This window comes from Rhinopithecus bieti, unplaced genomic scaffold, assembly GCF_001698545.2.
Source record: "Rhinopithecus bieti isolate Rb0 unplaced genomic scaffold, ASM169854v2 scaffold_61461, whole genome shotgun sequence".
In the NCBI taxonomy this organism is placed as follows: domain Eukaryota; kingdom Metazoa; phylum Chordata; class Mammalia; order Primates; family Cercopithecidae; genus Rhinopithecus; species Rhinopithecus bieti.
Genome location: NW_016823852.1, coordinates 1,360,887 through 1,369,856, shown reverse-complemented (window position 1 = coordinate 1,369,856; position 8,970 = coordinate 1,360,887). Strand labels below are relative to the sequence as shown.

Genomic DNA, 8,970 nt, shown 5'->3' with positions numbered 1-8,970 from the left:
TCAGGAGTTCGAGACCAACCTGACCAACATGGTAAAACCCCATCTCTACTAAAAGTACAAAAATTAGTTGGGCTTGGTGGTGGGTGCCTATAATCCCAGCTACTCAGGAAGCTGAGGCAGGAGAATCACTTGAACCCGGGAGGCAGAGGTTGCAGTGAGCCGAGATCATGCCATTGCACTCCAGCCTGGGTGACAGAGCGAGACTGTGTCAAAAAAAAAAAAAAGAACAATGGTGGCTGGACCTAAGGCGGGGCAATGAAGGGGAGCTCATCACTACCGTAATAACACCTTAGAGCTACACACTCCTGTTCAGTTCACACTGTGCTTTCAGACACATTATCTTATCTAATTTGTGTGACCTCTATAAAAAAATAACTATTATGCCTCATTTGCTAATAAGGAAGTTGAAGCTTATGAAAGTTAAGGGACCCAGGGCTCACAGCTGAGCCAGGCTTCAAATCCACATCATTTTATTCCAGTTTTAAGTTCATACAACTGAGACTCAAGTCGCTGCTATGATAAAGCGGTACCACCTTGAATGTTATGTTTTCTGGAGGGAAAAAGAGATCTTGGGCAAGTGACTTTATCAGCTTTTCCACTCCTTGCCTATGTTCTTTTGCTGGTTATTGCAATTCCTTGAGGTCTTATTTTTCCCCCTTTTATTTTATTTTTTATTTCCATGGGTTATTGGGGAATCGGTGGTATTGGTTACATGCGTAAGTTCTTTAGTGGTGATACGTGAAATTTTGGTGTACCCATCACCCAGGCAGTATACACTGCACCTTATTTGTGGTCTTTTATCCCTCACCCCCTTCCCACCCTTTCCCCCTGAGTCCCCAGAGTCCACTGTGTTATTCTTAAGCCTTTGCATCCTCATAGCTTAGTTCCCATTTATGAATGAGAACATATGATGTTTGGTTTTCTATTCTTGAGTTACTTCACTTAGAATTTGTCTCTAATTTGCAGAAAAGGAAAACCAAGAGCTTGGAGAGATTAGGTGGCTGGCCCAAGATCACACATAGCAGGGAAAAGTCAAACCTTAGAGTCAGATCTTTTGACTTGTGTTCAATTCTACATCTTTATATGATTCTAGGAATCAAGAATTTGATAACAAAGAAAGCAAATACATGTTTCCAGTGTAATCAATCTGTCACAGGTCACAGAGATTACAAGTGTATATCTACCTAACACTCATTTATCATCTACCTACTATGTGCCAAACACTGAGTTAGGTGCCAAGACAGAAAAAAAAAAAAAGCTTCATCTGATCATCCATTACCTCATTAACTGAGAAACATTGATTACATGTTGCTTGCAGGCCAGGTTTACCATTTGCTCACCTTGCCAGAACGTCGTTCAAATTAACTCTAGAAAGGAGTAGGAGTTGGCAGGTGGAGGAGCATCCCAGATAAAAGGTGAAGCACAAGCAAAGGCATGCTGTGAAAGGCGTTTGATGGTGTCCTCGGGTATCAGGGAGCAGTGCAGAATGCATCCGGAGGGCCAGAAACTGGCTCCCGTTGGGAAGAGTTGGTCCATGAGGCAAGGAAAATTGACCTGGGTTCCTTTGCCTCTATCCAGTAGTGAGACTGTTTCCTCTCTCTGCCTTTCCTTTCTTTGCCATATGCCATGACCCCCAAAACCAAATGACTGTAGGTTGGTAACATTAAAAAGTGAAGCAGGGAGCTGGGGGTGGGATAGACTGGGAAGGGTCATGAAGAAATCTCCTGGTGTATATTTCCAGAAAACCAATAACCAATGATGCAACAACAGTTACATTAAATGCCTATTGTATGCCAGACACTGTGCTAAGCTAGTATTACCACATTTAAGGTTCACTTTAGTCTACTGATATAGGCTCCATTTTTAGCTCCATTTTACAGATGAAAAAAGAGGCACCAAGAGGTGAGATGCCTGCCCAAGGCCTCACTGCCGGAGGGAGTTGGTGCCAGGACCAGAAGACAGTCTGATCACAAAACATGTGCTCCAAATTAGCTTTGCTTTGTGGCAGAAGTAACACACTGGAGTCCCCCTGCAAATATTTCTCTTGGTCATTGGCATAAATTGATTCTTGACATTTAAACATCAGAAGACGTCATATAAAAATGAGAATATCTGGCAACACAAAACCTGTAATCACACGCCAATAACAATTAGAGCCAAGTAGGAGAGACCTTTGCCCCCGAGTTCACTGCAGTCCCCACTACTTCCTATTGTCTTAGCACTAGACTCCTAATTCACAGTTCTCCCCAGCATTATGAAAAATGTTGAGCATACAGAAAAGTTGAAAGAATTGTACAGTGAACACTAAATACCTAGATTCTACCATTAACATTTTACTCTACTTGTCTTATTACTTACCTGCTTATCTTTCCATCTCTCCATTCACTCATGTTCTTTTTGATGCATTTCAAAGTCATTAACACCAGTATACTTTGCCTCTCAACACTTCCGCATGCATGTGTCCATCTGTGTCATTCATCAGAGCTCAACATTTGCTTAGTTTCTTTTCTTGAGATGAGTTTATACATAGTGAATTGCACAATCTTAAGTGTTACCATCCTATGAGTGTTGATGAATGCAAACACTGCTAAGCCCAGACCCTTCCGTGATATAGAACATTTGCCTCCCCCAGAAGTTCCTTCATGGCCCTTCCTGCTCCATCCCACTCCCACCCGGAGCTCCCTTGGCCTGCCTAGCATAAGCAGAGGCATCCTGCCCTTCTCTAAATGCCCCCACTGCTGGGCTACCTGGAGAGAGAACACAGGTTACAGAGAGTGTGATGCAATCAGCCAGTGTGGGGGGGGGTGCTGGGGGATCCTTGAGCAAGGAGGGAAGGCAGCTCTGCACCCCCACCCGGACATCCACTGGAAATCTAGCTGAATGACCATCAAGTCATGTGTGAGCCATGGGAGGCCTCTGAGCGGGGCTCTCCTCCCTTCAGAATATAAGAATTTCTACAATTTCCCTCAACAGACATTTCTAATCTTCTTGGCTTTTTTCAGCGCCTTCTTTTAGTCATGCAGGTTTGATTCAAATGTTTTGAGTGGTACCACTTATTTGCCCCAAGCACATGCTTTAACCCAGCCCACCCGGACGCAGCATCCTCTCGTTGCCCTTTGAGCCACTGAACATTTTCTATGTGTGGAAGAAGGGTCCCAGATGCTGGCTCACCACCATCATGCCCATGCTCAGCCCTGGGAGGCCTGGCTGAGCCCTATGGTGTTAAGCCTCATCCCGGCTGGGGACGGGAGATGAGCGGTGTTCCCACATGTCACCAGGGAGCTCAGAGCAAGGCCAGAGAGACCAGGGAGCATCTGAACCACACTCTGGGCTATTGGGACAGCAGCTTCTGATGTCTCAAGTCCATGGACATTTCTCTGTGCAAGATACTGGCCAAAGACAGGTTCACAGGTATCAGAGATGGAGACACAAAAAAAATGATGAGGTGCCTCAGGAGCCTTAAGGTATTCCCCCTCCCCATCTCCAACATCTTCCCCAAGCCATCCTTGATAAAAAGAAAATCCAGGTAAAATCAGCATGCATACATAATAAGTATAAGACAATTCCTCCAACCCCTACTCCCATTCAGCTGCTCATTTCTAAAACCCTCCTAGAAAGAAATTCTAGAGTCACCTCCGTGAAAGACCCTTGCTGGTTTTTGAGACCAGAGTATGAAAATTCCCCAAAACCAAATACTTCAGATTAGGCAGACAATATTAATGATGGAAGCTGATGGGTTCTTACTATAGTGAATTTCATATTCTATAAGTTGTCATCTATATAGATGCTTGCTTCATTCATTCATTTCTACATGTTAAACACACAGGAATGCTCTTTGCTTAAAAAAATGCCCCTGAGATTTGTCTTTAAGGATACAACTGTCTGGGTCTAGGTTTTGTCGTCCTCTTTTGATAGGCAGTAGATACAAGAAATATTTCATTTCCCTCTTAGTTATAACACAAGTGTGATACCTCATGACAGAGGACAAGTGGTGGCGGCACAGCTTAGTGAAAGCCGCTACAGAGTGGTGAGAAGTGCAGTGAACCAGAGCTTGTGTGTCTGTCCAGGGAAGCAGCTGCCACCCACACCCAGATGGCTGCTGCCGCTGGAGTATTCAGTCCAGTAGTGCTACATCTTCTTCTGTTTATTTTTCCCACAAGAGAAACCAGAAGTAAAGATAGTTTATGGGCCAGGCATCGTGGCTCATGCCTGTAATCCCAGCACTTTGGGAGGCTGAGACGGGTGGATTGCTTGAACTCAGGAGTTTGGGACCAAACATGGCAAAACCCTGTCTCTACTAAAAATACCAAAAATTATCCAGACATAGTGGTGTGTGCACCTGTGATCCCAGCTACTTGGGAGTCTGAGCTGGAAGGACTGCTTGAGCCTGGGAGGTGGAGGTTGCAGTGAGCCGAGATCATACCACTGCACTCCAGGCTGGGCAAGACAGCAAGACCCTGTCTCAAAAAAAAAAAAAAAAAAAAGTCAAATCTTCTTGTTTTTAAATTTGTCAACTATTTTAAATTAAAATTAAAAAAAAAAAAACACTATGAAGCTAAAATAAACAATGTCTGCAGGCCACATCTAGCCTGTGGGCCACCACTGTAGTTCATTTTGTAACACTTGACAGAATATTTAACTACAGATTCACTGGATTGTTGACTTGCTTACCTAGCACCCCGTTTGATTTTAAGGAGCCACAACTCCCAGTTTTAATCCTTTCTCTGCCATCACTCATGGGACAGGGAGGTCTTGATTAACTCCTTATGCCTGTCAAGGCCTTAGGGTTCCCATTTGTAAGGGGGAAAAAAACAAGATTAGGTTAGTCTGACTTTTCCAAACTTTCCTAATCAAAAGAATCACTGAGTCACACAGAAAACGGATTACAAATTGCTCTTAAATATGTGAAAAAATGCTCAGCCTCATCGTCATGAGGAAATGCACATTAGCTTGGTGGAGATAGCTAAAAGTTGATAACATGGAGGGTGTGAGAGCAGCGGTGCATCTCATCTGTTGCTGTGGAATGGGCATGGTTCCCGCCTCTCAGAGGCAATGTGGCAATACCACTCAAAACAACAAAGGCACAGGCTTTTGACCCAGTCAGGCCACTTCTAGGAATGTTTCTTAATCATGTACACATGTGAAGTGATGTAGGTACAAAACTGCTTCTTTCAGCATTGTTTGCATTGGCAGAGGATCAGAAACAACCTAAATGTCCATCAACAGGGGGTTGATTAAATAAACTATTGTTCATCTATACAATAGATTACTACACAGCCACTAAAAAAATGTGAAGAGGGTAAATCTCTTGTATTCTTGTATTCTTGCCACAAACATGAAATGAAATGAAATGAAATGAAATGAAATGAAATGAAATGAAATGAAATAGAATACAATAAAATAAAAAAGAGAGTACTATATGTAGTGGAGTGCTGGTAAATGTTTAACATCCAGTTCTCTGATTGGAGAGGCTGGATTGGGGTTAACTCTGACTGCAGCATTTGCTTGTGGTTTTAATACTTCCACCATACTCAACTTCAAGCAACCAACATGAGGTCACTGAACTTGGACTTGAGAAAAGATTCATCTCTGTTGACTCTAGCCCATCACTGCCTTTATTAACTGATATGAAAATATCTCCAAGATGTACTGAATGAAAGAAAAGGCAAAACACAGAACAGCATGCATAGTAGGTATTATCTACATAAAAAAGAGAAGGGGATAAAAAATATATACATATACACATACTGGCCTGTGTATCACAGATTTTGCTGGAAGAATACACACACACACACAAGTACACACACAGAGAGTCACTAATTTTGTGATTAGGGATGGGAACCAAGAGGCTGGGGGCATGGGGGCAAAGTGGATGGAAATGCTTTATTATTACCCATGTATACTCTGTCAAAGATCTACGATATGAATGTCTCACATCTAAAAGATTGTTAAGACTGCCATGGATCACCTGGAAGATTTATTGAGTGCTAATTCCATGGCCTCTCCCAGGAGATTTTAACCTGCCATTCTTGGTGTAATGCTGGAAAATCAGTTTTAACAAGTTTCTCATATAAGTCTTAAAATTAGGCAAATTTGGGTGGCACTGTCTAGCCCAACCTTTCTGTTTCATGAAAAATGTAGTAAGTGTGGGCATTTTCCATGACCCACAGAGGGGAAGGACCTGACCTCTGGGCACTGGGGGAGTCAGGGCTGAAGCCAGGGCTGATACTCAGCCTCAGCCCCTCACCTGGGCCATGCTGTCCGGGGCTGGAGCCTGGGTGTGATCTTAGATGCAGCACTGAGACCCAGAAAGGGATGTGGCTTGTCTGGGCTCACACAGCCACAGCTCAGGAAAATTCTATGCAATATACACCCACAAGAACAATCCACAGGAGCACTCTGCTCCTCCTGTTCAACAGACAGCCACATTTCATGCATCGCCAGCCACATCCCTGAGACACCATGGTGAAGGCGAAGGCCAGAGACAATGGATCTGGTCGTATTGAACACCTGGTCACCAAGGATGCTTTTAACTCTGGTAAAGTGGATATTGTCACCATCAGTGACCCCTTCATTGACCTCAACTACATGGTCTACATGTTCCAGTATGATTCCACCCATGGCAATCCAGTATGATTCCACCCATGATTCCATTCCATGGCACCGTCAAAACTGAGAACGGGAAGCTTGTCATCAGTGGACATCCCATCACCATCTTCCAGGAGCGAGATCCCTCCAAAATCAAATGGAGCAATGCTGGCACTCAGTACATTGTGGAGTCCATTGGTGTCTTCACCACCATGGAGAAGGTTGGAGCTCACTTGCGGGGAGGAGCCAAAAGGGTCATCATCTCTGCCCCCTCTGCTAACGCCCCCAAGTTTGTGATGGAAGTGAACCATAAGACGTATGACAACAGCCTCAAGATCGTCAGCAATGCCTCCTGCACCACCAACTGCTTAGCGCCCCTGGCCAAGGTCATCCATGACAACTTTGGTATCATGGAAGGACTCATGACCACAGTCCACGCTATCACTGCCACCCAGAAGATTGTAGATGGCCCCCACGGCGTAATGGCCGTGGGGCTGTCCAGAACATCATCCCTGCCTCTGCTGGCATTGCCAAGGCTGTGGGCAAGGTCATCCCTGAGCTGAATGGGACGTTCACCTGCATGGGATTCCATGTCCCCACTGCTAATGTGTTGGTCATGGACCTGACCTGCCGTCTGGAGCCTGCCACATACAATGACATCAAGAAGGTGGCAAAGCGGGTGTCGGAGTGCCCCCTCAAGGGCATCCTGGGCTACACTGAGCACCAGGTTGTCTCCTCCGACTTCAGCAGTAACCCCCACTCTTCCACCTTTGATGCTGGGGCTGGTTTTGCCCTCAACGGCCACTTTGTCAAGCTCATTTCCTGGTATGACAATGCATTTGGCTACAGCAACAGGGTGGTGAACTTCATGGCCCACATGGCCTCCAAGGAGTTAAGACCCCCTGACCACCAGCCCCAGTGAGACCACGAGAGGAAGAGAGAGACTCTCACTGTTGGGGAGTCCCTGCCACACTCAGTCCCCACCACAGTCAGAATCTCCCCTCCTCACAGTTTCCACGCAGACCCCCTGAAGAGGGAGGGGCCTAGGGTGCCCCATCTTGTCGTGTACCATCAGTAAAGTCTCCTGTACTCAGTCAAAAAAAACCCAAAACAAAACAAACAAACAAACAAACAAAAAACAATCCACAGGTCTCCAATCTACATCCTGAGCAACTGGACTCAAATTCACTAGTCAGTGTCAATCAAAGCTTTATCCTCAGAGGATGAGAGGACAACACTGCCCCAGCACCCTGGCAATCCCTTCAGATGAATGACCTGGGACAGGGCAGAAGACCCTTTTGTGTTAGCTCTGGCATGTAAAGTACCGTCTCTGACCTTCCCGGCATTGATCACCAGCTACTGTTTCATAAAGATGAGAGGTGGGATGGGGAGGGGACAGAGAAAAGAAAGAAAGAAAGAAGGAAAGAAAGAAAGAGAAAGAAAGAAAGAAAGAAAGAATAAGAAAGGAAAGAGGAGAAGAGGAGAGAGAGAGAGGAGAGAGAGGGAGGCGAGGAGAGGGAGAGGGAGGAGCGGATGAGAGAGAGAGACGAGAGAGAGAGAAAGAAAGAAAAGCCGTTTCTCCCCAAGTGCTTTGCCATTGATATCTGATATGCTTGGCTGCCATTCAGTCCCTCGGTGTCTCCTGTGTCACTGTACCTGCCTTTTGCACACATAATTAACTGTGTGTTTTCAAAACTGGCAAATCATTCCTCCATATAAAACAACAAACTCAGTCCAGAGACAAATTGAATCAAGTTCTCTGGGTGTTTTTTTTTTTTTTTTTTTCACTTCAATTAACACGAAGACTGGCATATATCAGAGGTGCAAATCTCCTAGCGTTATGTGACCACAAGCAGGGATGCAGCAGAATGTACACCCCGAATTATGTCTTTAAGTGCTCATTGGAGACACTTGTAATCATGTTTTATTACTGGTCTCCTCCCCAGCATAATGAACTTTGATGAAATAATGAAACAGCCCTGGCGCCTGAGCAGTCAGGCTGGCGGCCTTGCCAGCTAAGACCTCCCGTGAGTACAATAGCCTGAGCGGGGCGCCCGGCTCCAGTGGCAGTGGGGCGGAAAACCTGGCTCCCCGCCCTCAGCTCCCCACCTCCTGGCTGCTGGGCCTGCCCCCCTGAGTCACAAAAATGCCACGGCCAATTGGAAATGGGGAGCAGGCCAGGAAAGCCGGGGCTCACAGAGTCTCAGAATGGAAGTACTGGACAGGAGATAGGTGGCGGACATCTCTTCCACCCCATCTTGTCAAGATGGGGAAACTGAGTCCCAGAGAGGGAAAATATTCTCTCCGAGGCCACACAGTGGCAGAGAAGGGACTCAAAGAGGGGACTCGAAAGACCTCTCCAAATCTTAGGTCTTTCTTTAG

General features: G+C 45.5%; 1 pseudogene; it reads left to right on the top strand.

The window, feature by feature from the left end:
• The first annotated feature begins 6,492 nt into the window (after positions 1-6,492).
• Positions 6,493-7,510, top strand: LOC108521869 (glyceraldehyde-3-phosphate dehydrogenase pseudogene; annotated as a pseudogene).
• The last annotated feature ends 1,460 nt before the right edge of the window (positions 7,511-8,970 follow it).